The sequence below is a fragment of the Lepidochelys kempii genome, chromosome 5 (assembly GCF_965140265.1).
Source record: "Lepidochelys kempii isolate rLepKem1 chromosome 5, rLepKem1.hap2, whole genome shotgun sequence".
NCBI lineage: Eukaryota > Metazoa > Chordata > Testudines > Cheloniidae > Lepidochelys > Lepidochelys kempii.
This window is the reverse complement of record NC_133260.1, coordinates 38,035,756-38,050,649: the sequence shown is the minus strand read 5'-3', so window position 1 is coordinate 38,050,649 and position 14,894 is coordinate 38,035,756. Positions and strand designations below refer to the sequence as shown.

Here is a 14,894-nt window from a genome sequence, read left to right as displayed (position 1 = left end):
CATTAAATTACATTTGAAAAGTTTTTCAATTTTATGGTGAGTACTTATTAGTAAGATTGATAGAGACACTTTATTTTAAAAATATATCAATGATTACCCAATGTCACAGTTACTAGGCAAACTGCACCTTTGACTTCCCCTGGTCCCATCAAGTATGCTCAGGTCTCAAGCCACTAGTGTCGCCTGGCTGGTAGTAACCATGATTACTCAGCAGTTAGTACTCAGCAGCGCAGCTCCTGCAGTTCTGTTCCCTCTAGGGAAATGACAGTGATAATCATGTCTGTCACAACCCCTTTAACTCTGGTAACAGTCCCTTCACCTCTTTTCCAAATCAGTGCTGCCATGGTTGGTTTCAATCCTGCTATCAATTGCAGAGATAAGTTTCAACTAGTTGTAGTCAAATATTGTGCTCTTCTGGCACATACTCAAAGGGTTTCTAAAGGAGGTGTTTTGTTTTTAATCAAAGAAAATATTGTTCAAGTAATGTTAGTGGGCATGAATTGACAAGCACAAAAAGATGTCCTGCCATTCAAGGTCACCAAAATGAGCCTGCAGTGTTGACATTCCAAGGCAACACAGAGGAAAGAAAACAGCATTAGCTAGAGTGTATGTGCCATTTATTGCTGCACATTTCTTAACCAGTACCTGAGATGCCTACCTGAGAGCTCCTTCCCTCTCTAACAGGGAGGATAAAATTCAGACAATGCAAATGGTGTCCCCAAGAATTTATCCTTTGCTCTTTAGTTACCCTTTTGAGGTGATGTCCAATGGTAGTTTTTGCTGGTGATGAAATGGGACTTTTTTGTTGTTTTCCCTTTTTAATTTATATATAAAAATTTCCATACAGCTCTACTAGTAGATGGATTTTTTTTTCAAAAGTGAAGAATCTGGAGGTCTACTTATATTAAACAATGAAAAGAAACTGCAGGGCACTATCCAGTATCTAATACTGTATCCTGATCTAATTTACCCTAGCCACAATGTAATAGAAGGCGTATCATTGGTGTGAATTCATTCAAGCACATAAACAATCTGCTGTACTTGACAGACTGCTGCTAATGCTTAGCCTATTAGATGCACTGAAGTGCAGTAAGGAATAGTGATGGAATGGCTCTCTCTTTTCGGAGATATTTTAAATGGTTCACCTTTAGAGTTTCATGTTTACTTGGATTTTTCATGTGTAAAAAAAAAAGTGCTAGCTGAATTAGTGCTCTTTGGTGGAATGATTGAGACATTCAGTTCATCTTTTTGCTGAATAAAGTAATAAGTCTGCTGGCTTCCCTTTTTCCCATCTGCACAAAGGTTTAGAAAATGACAGTGACCGGAGAAAGTAAAAGAGGAAATCATAGAATCATAGAATATCAGGGTTGGAAGGGACCTAAGGAGGTCATCTAGTCCAACCCCCTGCTCAAAGCAGGACCAATTCCCAACTAAATCATTCCAGCCAGGGCTTTGTCAAGCCTGATCTTAAAAACTTCAAAGGAAGGAGAGTCCACCACCTCCCTAGGTAACGCATTCCAGTGCTTCACCACCCTCCTTACCAATGTGCATAAATGTTTGCAGGATAAGGGCCTTGATTTATACTTTCTAGATAGTAGATAGGTATAAAAAACCCTAAATAATAGATGTTTACAATTTTAAATTGTGTATACTGGCCCTTTAAGTCTGAGGAGGGAAGTCCATACGACCCCAATGCAGGAACAAAGACAGATTTGTCGGTCAAAATTGACAACCTCTAAGAGGAAGAAATTGGTTCCAAGCTGGTAGTTTATGGTTTGAGAGTGATCTCAAGCTGCTGACTCTATCAAGGGCCAAGGACTGGAGCCTTTAAGGGCAAGGCTTCCCTTCATCTCAGGCAGGAACACTCCAGAGAGATACAGACCTGGGGCAGCTGGGGTGTGTTGGCCTCCACAGGAAGTCTTACTAGGTACAGGGATTGGGATATAAACAGTCTCCTCCTTCATAACAGAAAAGATTGTGGAAGGAACTGGAACTCCTGATGGTCTCTCCCTGAGCCAGAGAGAACTTTCCTTATTTTGTTTGCTTTCGATTGCCAGAATGGTTACCTCAGATAAAAATAACTCCCCCTTCCACCATCTTTCTGACATGAAAAAGCATCTGTGCACAACATAGCTACAAGAGAGTTTCTCAACTCATGGGTCGGGACCCAAAATTGGGTCACTAGAATATTTCATAAATTCATAGATATTAAGGTCAGAAGGGACCATTATGATCATCTAGTCTGACCTCCTGCACAATGCAGGCCACCGAATCTCACCCAGCCAGTTTCAAAGGGTCACGTGGCAGCTCCTGTGGCTCCTGTCCCACAGGGCTGGCTGGTCTTGCCTCCCTGCTCCAGGCACTCCAACTGCTGGAGTCCCAGCGCCAATCAAGTTTGGCCCAGCCATCATGATGACAAGAGTCTGGGTAGGCCAAATTTGAGTGAGTGGCACTGCAACCTCTGTAGCCAAGTCACAACTTCACTCACACAAATTTGCTCCAGTCAGGGGGCAGGACCAAACCTGACCCGTGCTGCAACCCAGAGGTTACAACACCCAAAGCCGAGAGGCAAACCCATCCAGCCCCACGGCACAGGAGCTGCAGGAGCCTCTATTGTGGGATGAGTGCCGGGCAGGAGCCAAACACCAACCAGCCCTGGGGGGGAAGGAACAGACTGAAACCACCCCAGGGCCTCCACCCCCACACTATTTATTTGATTGAGACAGGCCATAAACATTTACAAGTGGATCCTGAGCCCAAAAAGCTTGAGAACCACTGACAGCAAGTTATAAGAAACCTATCTATTTGGGTAGCAGTATAGACATTTAGGAAGTAAATGTCTCATGTTAATTACTTGGCAGCTCCCTGTTTCATTAAAACTTCAATGGCTGATTTCTGTGCATGTAGGATGTAAGCTTCTTGGCAGGGAAAGAACTCAGTGTTGTTTTTTTTTTTTCTATGCACGAATGCATGCTTTTGGAATTCCGCTGCTTTGTCATGCTTCATTAACATCCTTTCACCATGTTCTTCTATGTGCACTGACCTGAGGGATACCTCTCTCATACTGTACCACTCAAAGCATTCACAAAAAAAGAAATGGAGGCAAATGAAGATGGAAGCTTCTTAAGTCAGGTGCACTAACAGCATATTAATTTTGTTCTTGTATTAATAAGGAAAGAATTGGGAAAGAAGGAGTGTGCAGTAAGATGTCAGCTTCACAACTCAAACCCCAAAACTATAGGGGGACTCTTGAATTTTGTTTTATTCATTATTATTTATAGATATCTGTAAGCTTAAACTGTGTGTTACTAAACATGTAGCAGGACAAGTCCTTGCTCCAATGACCTTGCAGTCTAGCTCAGACAAATATGGTACATGTGAATGCCATTCAAAGACAAATAGGTATGGAGAGATTGTTGGGGAGGAAGTCAGTGAAATGCATGACATCATCACAAAAGAGAAGGATCTGAAGGAGGAGAGGGAAGACAATAAGTATTCAGGAAGTGCAGAAGTCTGTTCAAGCGTCTCAAGATACTAAACCAGACGTACCATATAAACTGTTCCTAGTGAAGAAAGAAAGGGTGAAGCGGAGAGTGGAAGAACCAGACAAAGAGAGAAATTAGAATGGAAGCATCCAGAGGAGAGTAAGGCATAAGGAACAAGTAGGGGCTGTGGAATGAAATGGGGGGTGAGAAGTAAATAGATAGAGTTATGTTACTTATACTACGGCTCAAAAGATATATCTCACTAATCTTAGGGAGACATACCTGGCAATGCAAAATGTGAAATTGTGACATTGTGAACAGTGGCTTGTTGCTTGACATTTTTTGACAAAAATCTATGCCAAATTAAAACAAGAATAGTGCCACATAATGGAGGGGAAGGCCTTTTCAGGTATTTTTTAAATGAAGTTTTCTCTTTACAGTATTTCAAATCCTTTGGATAAGCAAAGGAATAGTAAAGACTGTATTAGTGGGAAGGAGACCCTCAGGGTAAATGCATGCTATCATTCAAAGGTCTTTAAAGAGCAATTATTTTCCTTGTGACTCCCACCAGTAGTGAAAGTCTTGACTCACTACTCACTTTGCACAGCTGGCCTCTGAGATGTTGTTTCATGATGGGATTGGCCGATATATGATATCATCCTAAATAGAAACCAGAAAGAGTATCAATCAGTTGGTTGAATATATAAATTAAAAATTGAATCTTTGTAGAGATGGTGGATTGGTTTGTAGACTTTTCAGTATGCTTTGTTGTACATAAGAAATCTTTGATGTGAGCTTTGTATTGATCATTAAAAAAATTATTAAACAGGAGAGAAATTATATGGCTGGACATTGTTCATCACTCTGGTGTTTTCCATTGTGAGTTCTTCACCTTTAACCTGAACCTTTTGCTTTTCTTGTTCTGTCTCAGACTGTGTTAGATTATAAATGAAGGGCAGGGGAGGAAGCTATGACCTTTATACTGTGTAGAGAATTTTAGCATGCTGTGGTTAGTTCCTCAAGACATAATAAATACACTGAGTGCTGTGGAAATTCTGGGAGATGGGGAAGAGAGAGTAACATTAATCAGATCTATTTCAGTAACTTTACCTTCAGTTTAATGGTTACTGCATTTTAGAAAAGCATGTTTTGTTACTATTAGTTTAAAATATTTAAATATACAAATATATAGAAAATGTAGGAACATTCTGGTGTATCTATCTGAAATAATGGGGAAATAGAAGGGTAAATATGGAGGTGTAGTGGAATGTGAAACAAAACCAGTAACTACAAAAAGTCTGACATTTTCAGACTTTGTGTGCAAATCCTGATTTATTATAATCCCTAGATTCCCAAAAGCCATAGGCCCAAATCTCAGAAGAGTAGATGGAACTCTTCATCTTTCCAGTGTAGATACATTAAGTACCATGACGTTTACTGGGAGGAAGGGTCTTTGGAATGTAGACCTTAAAGAAATTAAATCCTGACCACTCTTGGTATCCACAGCCAAAATTTCTCCTTTCTGCACTGTTGTGAGCCAGTGTGCCAGTACCTCCCACTCTCCACCTTAGAGGTGGCTACATTTTACTGATGTGGTACTTTTACAGCCTATAAGTGTTATAGCCCTGGCTGAACTCCCCCTTGTGGACAGCCACCAGGCTGATAAATTAAATCCAAACCTTGGAACTAATATACTTTTAGGTCAGCTGAGTCAGAGCAGCATCCAGACAGTCTGGCCTGTCAGGCACACTACTGGGGGACAGACAGTGCTGGTACCCTTCTTTTGTTGTGGGACCCTGTGGCCCAGCTGTCCTAGGCCTCAAGACCAGAGCTGATGCCCAGGTCTCCGCAGTAGCTCACGCCTACCCTATCCTGAGCGCAACAGTGATGGGCCCCTCCAGTTTATAGTTCATCCCTTCGGGGACTTCATGATGGTTAAAGCAAGTGACACAGACTTTGCAAAGGCACTCCTACACACTTTAGTCATAGAGACAACACAATAAATACATAGATCTATGGAAATATATCTAATACCTGCACGCAAAACCTTCCCTCAGTTTCTTCACACCTCCTGAGAGCCATTAGGTCTTAATCAGCGTCCTTCTAGGATGTCCCAGTGTCATCCCTACCTCCTGCTCAGCCTTCTCCTCTTGTTCTGTTCCCTTCTGCTCCAGAGCGTCTTCTTTGAACAGGTAATTCTAGCCCATTGTCTCTTCTTGTTCTTCCCCTGTTACTTTTTTTCCACTCTGTAATTCTCCAACCTTCTGTGTTCCTTACTGTGGATTAGAGTCATTAGCAAGTCAATAGTCTTCAGTTGGTAGTCTCCATTGTCCTCCTAAGGCCCTGGCTCTGTCCTAAAATGAGAGTGATTGTTCTCCCTTTGGACAGAGACAAAACCACAGGTCTTGCTTATCAGTGAGTGGGCAATCTACTACCAGTGCCTGCCTTCCTGAAAATGTTTAAAACCCACCCCCCCAGGACTAAGTTAATTATTTGCACCCATGTAGCAGACAGCATGATAACAATCAAATAGACAGAGGTACATATCAGAATAATGAAATATACAAATATCTCCCACCTTCTTCACAATAAGCAAGTTGGGATCTTTTCTAGAGGTGTGTGAGATTGCTATGTACATGTACAGTAGTGTAAAATGTAAACTAAATATAAAATGGGGATAATGATACTGACCTTTGTTGTAAAGTGCTTTGAGATCTACTGATGAAAAGTGCAGTATAAGAGTTAGGTGGTAGTAGTACTAGTAGAATCTAGACTTTGAAGCATATGTAAGGGGCTGTTGCCCCCTTACTAACATTCAGTGGGGGTGTTTTAGTTGCTAGCTCCCAGTACTAAAAAGGGGGAAGGGTTGATGGGGAATCAGGACCCTGAGACTGACAGCCCCCAGGAACAATGGGGAGAGGCCAATGCCCCAGGTCAGCCTGAACGACAGGGCGGGCCGGCTAATCAAGGAGTCAGGAGGCCAGGGAGGACCCGTTCTCCATGTGAGCTGGATTTGCCTGGGTCAGACAGAGTGGGGCCGAGCTAAGGAGAAAGCAGGGGCCCAAGCTAAGCTGGGGAGCAGAGCTGTGTCAGATCCAGAGGGGCCAGAAAAACAGCCCAGGAAGCAGGTCAGTGCTGGGAGCAGAGTCACAGAAGCAGCCTGCAGAGCAGACCTGTCCTGGGAGCAGAGCTGTAGCAACCAGAGCCAGAGGGGCCAGAGAAGCAGCCCAGGGAGCTGGAGGCAGAGCAGCAGCAGCAGTGCAGAGACAGTGGTGGAGCTGGGGCAGGAGCAGTCCGGAGCTGGGTGCGGTGAGCAGCTGGGGAGAGCGAGGGGGACCCTGGGCAGCGGGCCCAGCACAGGGAGATGCCTCAGCCAAGAGGCTCTGCAGGCCAGGCTTGGATCATAACCCCGACAGGGCGAGGGCGACACTGGGAAGAAGGGTCCTACCACTTAGAGCCTGAGAGCTTGTGGCCACCACCTGAGCAAGTGTCCAACCCACAGCATCCCTGCAGCAAAGCCAGGGCCTGAGCAGGAGGCCTGGGACTTACAAGGAACACACTGTGAACTGCCCTGACGTTCCAGAGACACTGTTTGTGATGTTCCCTGCCACAGAGCGGGTTGATGTGTTTCCTTTAACCTTTCCCATTTTCCCTTATTCTTTTTAAAATTAATCATTGATTAAATAACTTGCATTTGCTTTAACTTGTATGTAATGGTCAGTGGGTCAGAGAAGTGCCCAGTGCAGAGAGAGTACCTGGAGTGGGGACACCCTGGCCCCTGTCCTAGGTGACCACAGCAGGGTTGGGGGTTGAGCCCCCCAGGAATCCTGGGCCCAGCGTTGTTGGGGTTGCGAGGACTCTGCCAGACAGGAGAGTGGAAGGGGAGTCCTCAAGGGCAGGGAGGCCACTGGGTAAAGGAAGTGGGAGCGAGGACTCAGATCCGTTCGCTAGCCCATTTCACCGGGGTAGTGCAGAAGCCAGGAAAGTTCCCCCCAAGAGCGGGACTGTTCCCCCGCTTACACATATATTCCTGTAGAGAGCGTAGCTGTAGTCTGGTCCTTCTATTGGCCTTGGAACACAACAGTGAGATCATGCAGTATTTCACTGATTTATGATGTGTTCTGTAACTACACTGTAGAAGTAAAATTTCATGATGGTGGTTGGAAATTGACAATGTACGCTACTAGTTCACACAGAAGAAAGAAAGAAAGAACACCTTGATTTGCACAATGTATAGATATTTAAGACTCATAGAGAATCCATTCCTTTCAGCTATTGGCTGAACTGAATTACAAAGCAATTGTACAATTTATATAAGGAAAATATCACACATGGAGGATTTCTCTCCAAAGCAAACAAAACTAATTGGACTAGTCTCACTGACATTCCTTCTTTCTAAGAGATTAAGAACAGACTCCTAGAGCCTGCATTTGTGCAAATAAACTATTGGCTCAAGAATTCAAGAATTATTGGGTCAACTCTAACAACATTGTGAAGATGTGATTTGTGTTTCTTAAAGTACAGATTTCAGAGTAACAGCCGTGTTAGTCTGTATTTGCAAAAAGAAAAGGAGTACTTGTGGCACCTTAGAGACTAACCAATTTATTGAGCATAAGCTTTCGTGAGCTACAGCTCACTTCATCGGATACATACTATACAGTCTCTGTACTGAGCACCTAGGCTCTTCAACTGCATAACAACAGCAGAACAGCCAAATGAAAGAGATGCTGCCACAAACAGTCTGATAACTTCTACTTCCTCCTTTTCTCTGGATTGTGTGTTCTGCATATTTATGTGATAAAAGCTAAAAATTCCAATCAAAGGACATTCCTAAATCCACACAACACAAGTTACAATCTGTGTTTCTCTAGTTCTCGATTATTCTCTTTCTGTAGGTAATTTAACAGTCAATATGAACTACATAGAACATAATAATATGCGAATGTAGATTTGCCCAGTCAGCAAGGCCCTATCCAAGTGAAGTAGGGACTAAAAGGTTCTCTAGGCAGGGAGACTTGGGAGAGGCCCTGTTCAGGCAGGGGAGGGACTGAAGAAGTCCTAGGCAGGAAGCCCTGGGAGGAGAAAGTGAAACCTTTTGTTGTGTGGACATAGGAATGTCCTTTTGGTTGGAATTTTGAGCTTTATTTGCCGTTTATTTTATATTAATAAACCAGCCCCTCAAGGAGAGGTATTTTTGACCAAAAAAACAACTGAAGGGAAGTTTTATTTGAACAGTCCAAGAGGGGGAACTGAGGCAGGCTGCCTGTAATGTGATCCTAGCCACAAGGGGGTTTATTGGAGGTGGCAAGCTTACTAGAGCCGCATATAACTTTGTTTTGGGTAAATAAGGTTAGAATAATTAAGGTTCATAGTTAAATGTTGAAAGAAAACAAGTCAATCATTTTTTTTAAAAAATCACTTTTACCTTATTTCATTGGGTGTTGATCAGCCCTGGATAAACCTCCAGAACTGTCAAAAGTACTAAATTCACATGCCTTTCATTCTAACCTTTTCCCTCCCTATCCTCAAAATAGACTTATTAATGTTATTGAAACCAGTGCATTGATATCAAAGTTATTTACAGCACTTTATTTGTTAAGGAATGGGAGATAATATAACACTATCTCCCAATAAGGAATCTGATATTTTCTAGTAATTGCTCTACTTGTAAGTCCAGCTACATAAGTATATAGTGGTTGATCAAATATTGAGAATGAATGTTATTGTTTTAACCTTTACATTCTTCAGAAAGAGGCTTTATCTCCCTTTCTTTTTAAAAAGCTCCTGACACATTTTTGGTGATACTAAATGATGATTATTAGATAAATCAATATACATGAGAGCATGGAGAATGGTATACACATTGTCCCCACATTATTAGAACCAACATTTTATCTAAACAGTCTCTAAGTAACGGTCCTTGTAATGTCAGAGTAGGCATCATTTTCTGCAAGCAGTTTTAGCAGTGTTATGCTAGTTTTGAAGAAAAGAGCCTTTCCTATATATTTTTTGTAGATTAGAATGACTAATAAACTTTAGAAATCTTTGTGAAATGCCCTTTAAATGTCATTGCCAATTAGTATTTATAAATCAGAAATTTAGGAACAACTTATTTTCACTAACATTTTCAATATTGTGATGATTTAAAGGTGAAGGGCAAACCCAATATATAGAATGGCATCTGCAACATGCTATAGTTACTTGCCTAATCTACATTTGGATTTGGAAAAAGCTGTAAAGTAACATGTAAAGTGCTGATAATAGAATTTTAAAAATCAGACATTATTTTTTCCAGCGCTCCTGCAAGCTCATTGAAATACTGTCCAGATAAACCCTGAAGCAGCCAAAATCAACAAGGAACTCACTTCCTGCATGCATGCTGCTTGGGGCACTAATTAAATAATTTCCTATGACACCAATTAGTAGAAATTTTGTAATGATTTCAATCTAAATTTCAACCTATTTTAAAATATATGCTAAAATATTGTTCTCCTTTTAGATGATATTGCTTTTTTCAAACAACTGAATTTTCTCGCACTGCAAACTGAAGGCCATATCTAATACACATAATACTAATATCCCGTGTCCCTATCCTGACCTTCAAATTACTTCCCTCCCGCCTCACTGTGTGAGAATGCTTTTGTGTTTCGATTGAGTTGGATAGCAGAGTCAGGATGTTCAAACATCTTTAGTAGTAATATACTCCACTTTGACACTGATTTATCCATTTAGACCCTGATTCAATAAAGGACTTAAACATTTGTTTTGAAGTTAAGTAATTCCTTGTATATAAATGCCTCAAATCCTTGCAGATCTGCTCAACCATATATGTCCCTTAGAGAGAATAAGTCTGTGACCATCAAACTCATGCCAGATGGAACCTATACATATATTATGTATTGTTGTTTTTTATTTGTATTATGGTTGTACCTGGGAACAGGGTTACATCATGCTAGGTGGAGTACAAACATGTAACAAAGACAGTCCTTGGCCTAGATGTCTGTATCTATGTGAAACAGACAAACTGGGTAAAGATGGATAGGAAGGAAGAAGTAACAGTAAAAGAAAGAAGGTGAAATCCTGGCCCCATTGAAGTCATTGAGAAAAATCCCATTGACGTCAGTGGAGCCAGGATTTCACCCTGACAGCATATAGGAAACAGAAGTTGAAGCTTGTCATTGCCAGTATCAGACAGTGTAATTTGTAGGCATCACAGCAAAAGTATGTTTGAAAGAGCAATTTAAAAGCAGATATGGTGTGGCTCTGTGAAACTCAGTAGAAAATTTTTCCATGAATGTGGGTGCCTTGGGAGAAAGCATGGAGGAAGAGTCAGACTGGTGATTCAGTGATTCAGGATGCCATTATTGGCATAGCAAAGGCAGGGGTCGACTATTTGATAAACTAGTAGATCTGGTAGATTGGGTAAAGCTAAATGGTCAAGAGTCTGAAGGGAAAAGACAAGGTGTTAATGTCTGATACAATGGAGGAGAGGGAGCTGGTAGAGACACACCCAGAGGGAGTGATGTTATTGAAAATTTTTGAGAAAGATAATGCCACAAAGGTAATATTAGTGGCAGTATTTTTAATGGGCTTGTAAAGGGCATCAAGGCCAGAAAGTTGAGGAGTTTGATGGCTAGGGCCTAAACAAGAACTTTGCAAGTCTGGACAGACACAAACTGCTGAATCTTAGAAGTATTATGTAGCTAGGAGCAGCAAGATTTGGACATGACCTGGGTGTGTGGATCAGGAGAGACAGCTGAGTCAAAGGTGATGCTCATATTACAGGACTGAGTGTAAAGATGTGATGTAATCCATGGTGACAGAAAAATTGAGAAGATGGAAGGTTTATAGCAGGGGTCGGCAACCTTTCAGAAGTGGTGTGCCGAGTCTTCATTTATTCACTTTAATTTAAGGTTTTGCGTGCCAGTAATACATTTTAACGTTTTTTAGAAGGTCTCGCTCTATAAGTCTATGTATTCTATAACTAAACTATTGTCATATGTAAACAAGGTTTTCAAAATGTTTAAGAAGCTTCATTTAAAATTAAATTAAAATGCTGATCTTACACTGCCAGCCTGCTGCTGGCCTGCGGTTCCGTTCACTTGCAGCCGGGACCCTGGCTGGCAAGGGGCCGGCAGCCAGAACCCCAGACCAGCAGTGGGCTGAGCAGGGCCGGTGTCTGGAACCCCAGACCGGCAGTGGGCTGAGCGGCTCAGCCCACTGCCACTCAGCTCGGTGCCGGTCTGGGGTTCCGTCCACTGGCTCCTGCCAGCCAGGGTCCCAGCTGCCGGCCCCGCTCAGCCTGCTGCTGGTCTGGGATCCCGGCCCTGCCCAAATAGAGTAGGTACCTACCTTCTCCCTGGTTCTAGCCCATTCTCTTCCTCTCTCTCTGCAGGTTGGATATTAGGAAAAACTTTTTCACTAGGAGGGTGGTGAAACACTGGAATGCGTTGCCTAGGGAGGTGGTGGAATCTCCTTCCTTAGAAGTTTTTAAGGTCAGGCTTGACAAAGCCCTGGCTGGGATGATTTAATTGGGGATTGGTCCTGCTTTTGAGCAGGGGGTTGGACTAGATGACCTCCTGAGGTCCCTTCCAACCCTGATATTCTATGATTCTATGCACTGAGCTGAGGGTGGGAGTGCACTGAGAACAGGGCTGGGGGTGAAGGAGCAGGCAGGGGGTTGGGGTGCAGGGTCTGGCCAGGAGCTGGAATGAGGGAGGGGACTCAGGGTAGGGGCAGGAGGTTTGAGTGTGGAGCGCTTACCTGGGCAGCTCCCATTTGGTGTGAGGGGTGCAGGTGGGAATGGGTGTGGGTGTGTGTAGGAGCTCCCGTTTGGTGCTCAGGGTGGGAGTGGGGATGTGGAGGGTGCAAGAGTCAGGGCATAGGGTGTGGGGGGGCTGGGGATGTGTGTGGGGTGCAGGAGTCAGGGCAGGGGGCTGGGGGTGTGTGAGGAGTGCCAGAGTCAGGGCTGGGGTTGTGGGGGCGGGGTGCAGGGGTCAGGGCATGGGGCTGGGGTGTGTGGGGGGTGCAGGGGTGAGGGCAGAGGGCTGGGTGTGTGTGAGGAGGGTTCAGGGGTCAGGGCAGAGGGCTGGGTGTGTGTGAGGAGGGGTCAGGGCAGAGGGCTGGGGGTGTGGGCTGGGGTTGTGAGGGTGCTCCCAGCCCCCTGCCCTGAGCAGCTCACGGCAGGGTGCTGGAGGGGATATGCCCTGATTCCACATAGGTCCCCAGAGCAGAGAGCACGCTGTGGCTCCGCTTTTACCTCTCCCGCTCTGTAGCAAGGGCCGTCGCAGGGAGAGAGAGAAGGAGGGGCAGGACCCCAGCACACTGGGGGAAGAGGCAGTGGGAGGGGGAAGCTCGCCTGCCGTGGAAGGAGAGAGCGGTGGGCGGAAAAGAGCGGGCCGGGCCTGGCAGGATTTTTAGTGCACGCTGCTATCTGCCCATGTCCGGCAGACAGCAGTATGCCATTAAAAATTGGCTCGCGTGCCGTGTTTGGCACGCGTGCCATAGGTTGCCGACCCCTGGTTTAGAGACTTATTTAAAGCTTAGTTTTAGACATTTTATCCTTAAATTTCTGGTTGAACATTCATGAGGGGATGTCAGAAAGACTGGCTGAGACGCAGGATTCAGTGGAAGGAGACATGTCTATTAGCTGGATTCAGAGTCATCAGCACAAATATATGCTTGTCAATAAGCACATCTAGAGATAAGATGAAATGAGAAAAAAGCCAGAGGCCATGGGATTTAACTTTGAAGATACCCACTTGAAAAGGAGACAGGAAAAGAGAAGGATCCACTTAACAAGACTCCAAACGAAGGATCATAGTGATGAGGACAACCTTGAGAGTATGGTGTTGCGAAAGCTAAAGGAGGGCAGGATTTTAAGAAATGGAGAGTGGTTCACAGTTTCAAAAGGCACAAGGGATCAAGGAAGATGAAGATTAGATTTGGCTAGAAAGAGGTCATTTAAGGCTTTGGTAAGATAAAGGGGAAATAGATATAGAAAATGTATGAGTTACCAACCAAGTCTAAAAGTTTGAATGATTTATAGCCACCTGACTACAAAATTCATAATTGATAGAACATGTTAAACACTTTTAATTTACATTGGAAAAATATACTTTATGACATAGACAACATTTTATAGCCAAATAAAATTTGTGATTATGTATCTTTCATTGAGAAGGCATTTTCAGTTCACTACTGCTGCTTCTTATTAGTAGTGGTGAGTAGCAAGTGTCTGAGACACAGACAAATTTCTGTTGCTTTTAATTTCCTAACTGATAAACATCTTCAGTCTGAGTCACCTTCATTTGGTTTACTATTTTAACAAAGGTTAAGGTTTTACTGCCTCAGGGGTGGCTTAACATTAGTTTCTTGTTCTGGATGAAAAATTTAAGATATAATGGTTACAAAGTTAATAAGTACTTAGTTATCTAAACACTTATGAAGGTACTCTCCTAGTAGGATGGAGAATGGGCTTGGTTTATAGTTCAGGGTTCTCCGGGTCTGTGTCTAGACTAGAGAAAAGTAGCATATCACTAATGGATTGGTAGAGATATTAATCACAGAAAGGAAATTAATAGGTAAGAAATTTTCCATTGCAAATGGTCAAGGACGTAGTTTATTTGCAGGAAATTTGTGATGTTGATAAAGAAATTGTTTATATATTAAAAGAGGGTGGGGAGAGAATAAAAAAGAGGAGAGCAACTTGGTAACTTTAAATTTTTAAAGGAAGACTGTTTTATTTGTTTTTAGCATTTCTTTATGTTTTACACTATGTCAAATGGCTAGTGGAAGGCTTAAAATAAATGATTAAAAATATTAAATAGATATAGTTTTGCTAATCAACAACTAAGTGGGGAGAGCTGTAAATCCACAAATATTTGAAAGGTAAACTGCAAGGAAAGAGAAAAAATATTTGCTATAGTGAAAGGGTATAACTAGAACTTAATGGCTGAAATAAAGAAATGGAGAGTTGAGGCTGATAACAGGCTGAACTTTCGACCTTTGAGGAACAGTTTGAAAACCACATGCATCTAAATAGTGTAACCAATATGATAAGTTGAGCTACGAAATTTATTTTCACAAATTTGGACAGGATGTGATATCATGTGACAATTTGCCCCCCAAAAGGCAAAGATAGATATGTCAGGTCTCCCGCTGACCTATTTGACATTGTCTTTATGCAACACTGAATTGGGTTTGAAATATTGCTAGTACTCGTGGTCTCTGTCAATTTTCATCACTGTCATTGGCATCCATTTCTACTTTCTTTCATCCACATTGATCATCCTTTGATAACATGTATTGGAAAAGGAGAACAAGATTTTGGGATCAGAAGCTTTCTATGCTCCGGCCTGGCAAAACTTCAGTTCCCTCAAAATCCCTGCCTGTTGGGTTCCGCTCTTT

The 14,894-nt window shown here is 42.8% G+C and overlaps 1 protein-coding gene across 10 annotated transcripts in view; it reads left to right on the top strand.

The window, feature by feature from the left end:
* The window catches only part of PDE4D (phosphodiesterase 4D), a 769,499-nt gene that overhangs the window by 498,258 nt on the left and 256,347 nt on the right, over nucleotides 1-14,894 (top strand). Inside the window, exon 1 of one of the 10 annotated variants that reach the window (XM_073344000.1) lies at nucleotides 14,016-14,068. The exons of the other annotated variants lie outside the window; for them this stretch is intronic. The gene's annotated coding sequence lies outside the window, so the exon portion shown is untranslated. Of the gene's footprint in view, nucleotides 1-14,015; nucleotides 14,069-14,894 lie in introns of those variants that run through there. 10 annotated transcript variants of the gene reach the window in all.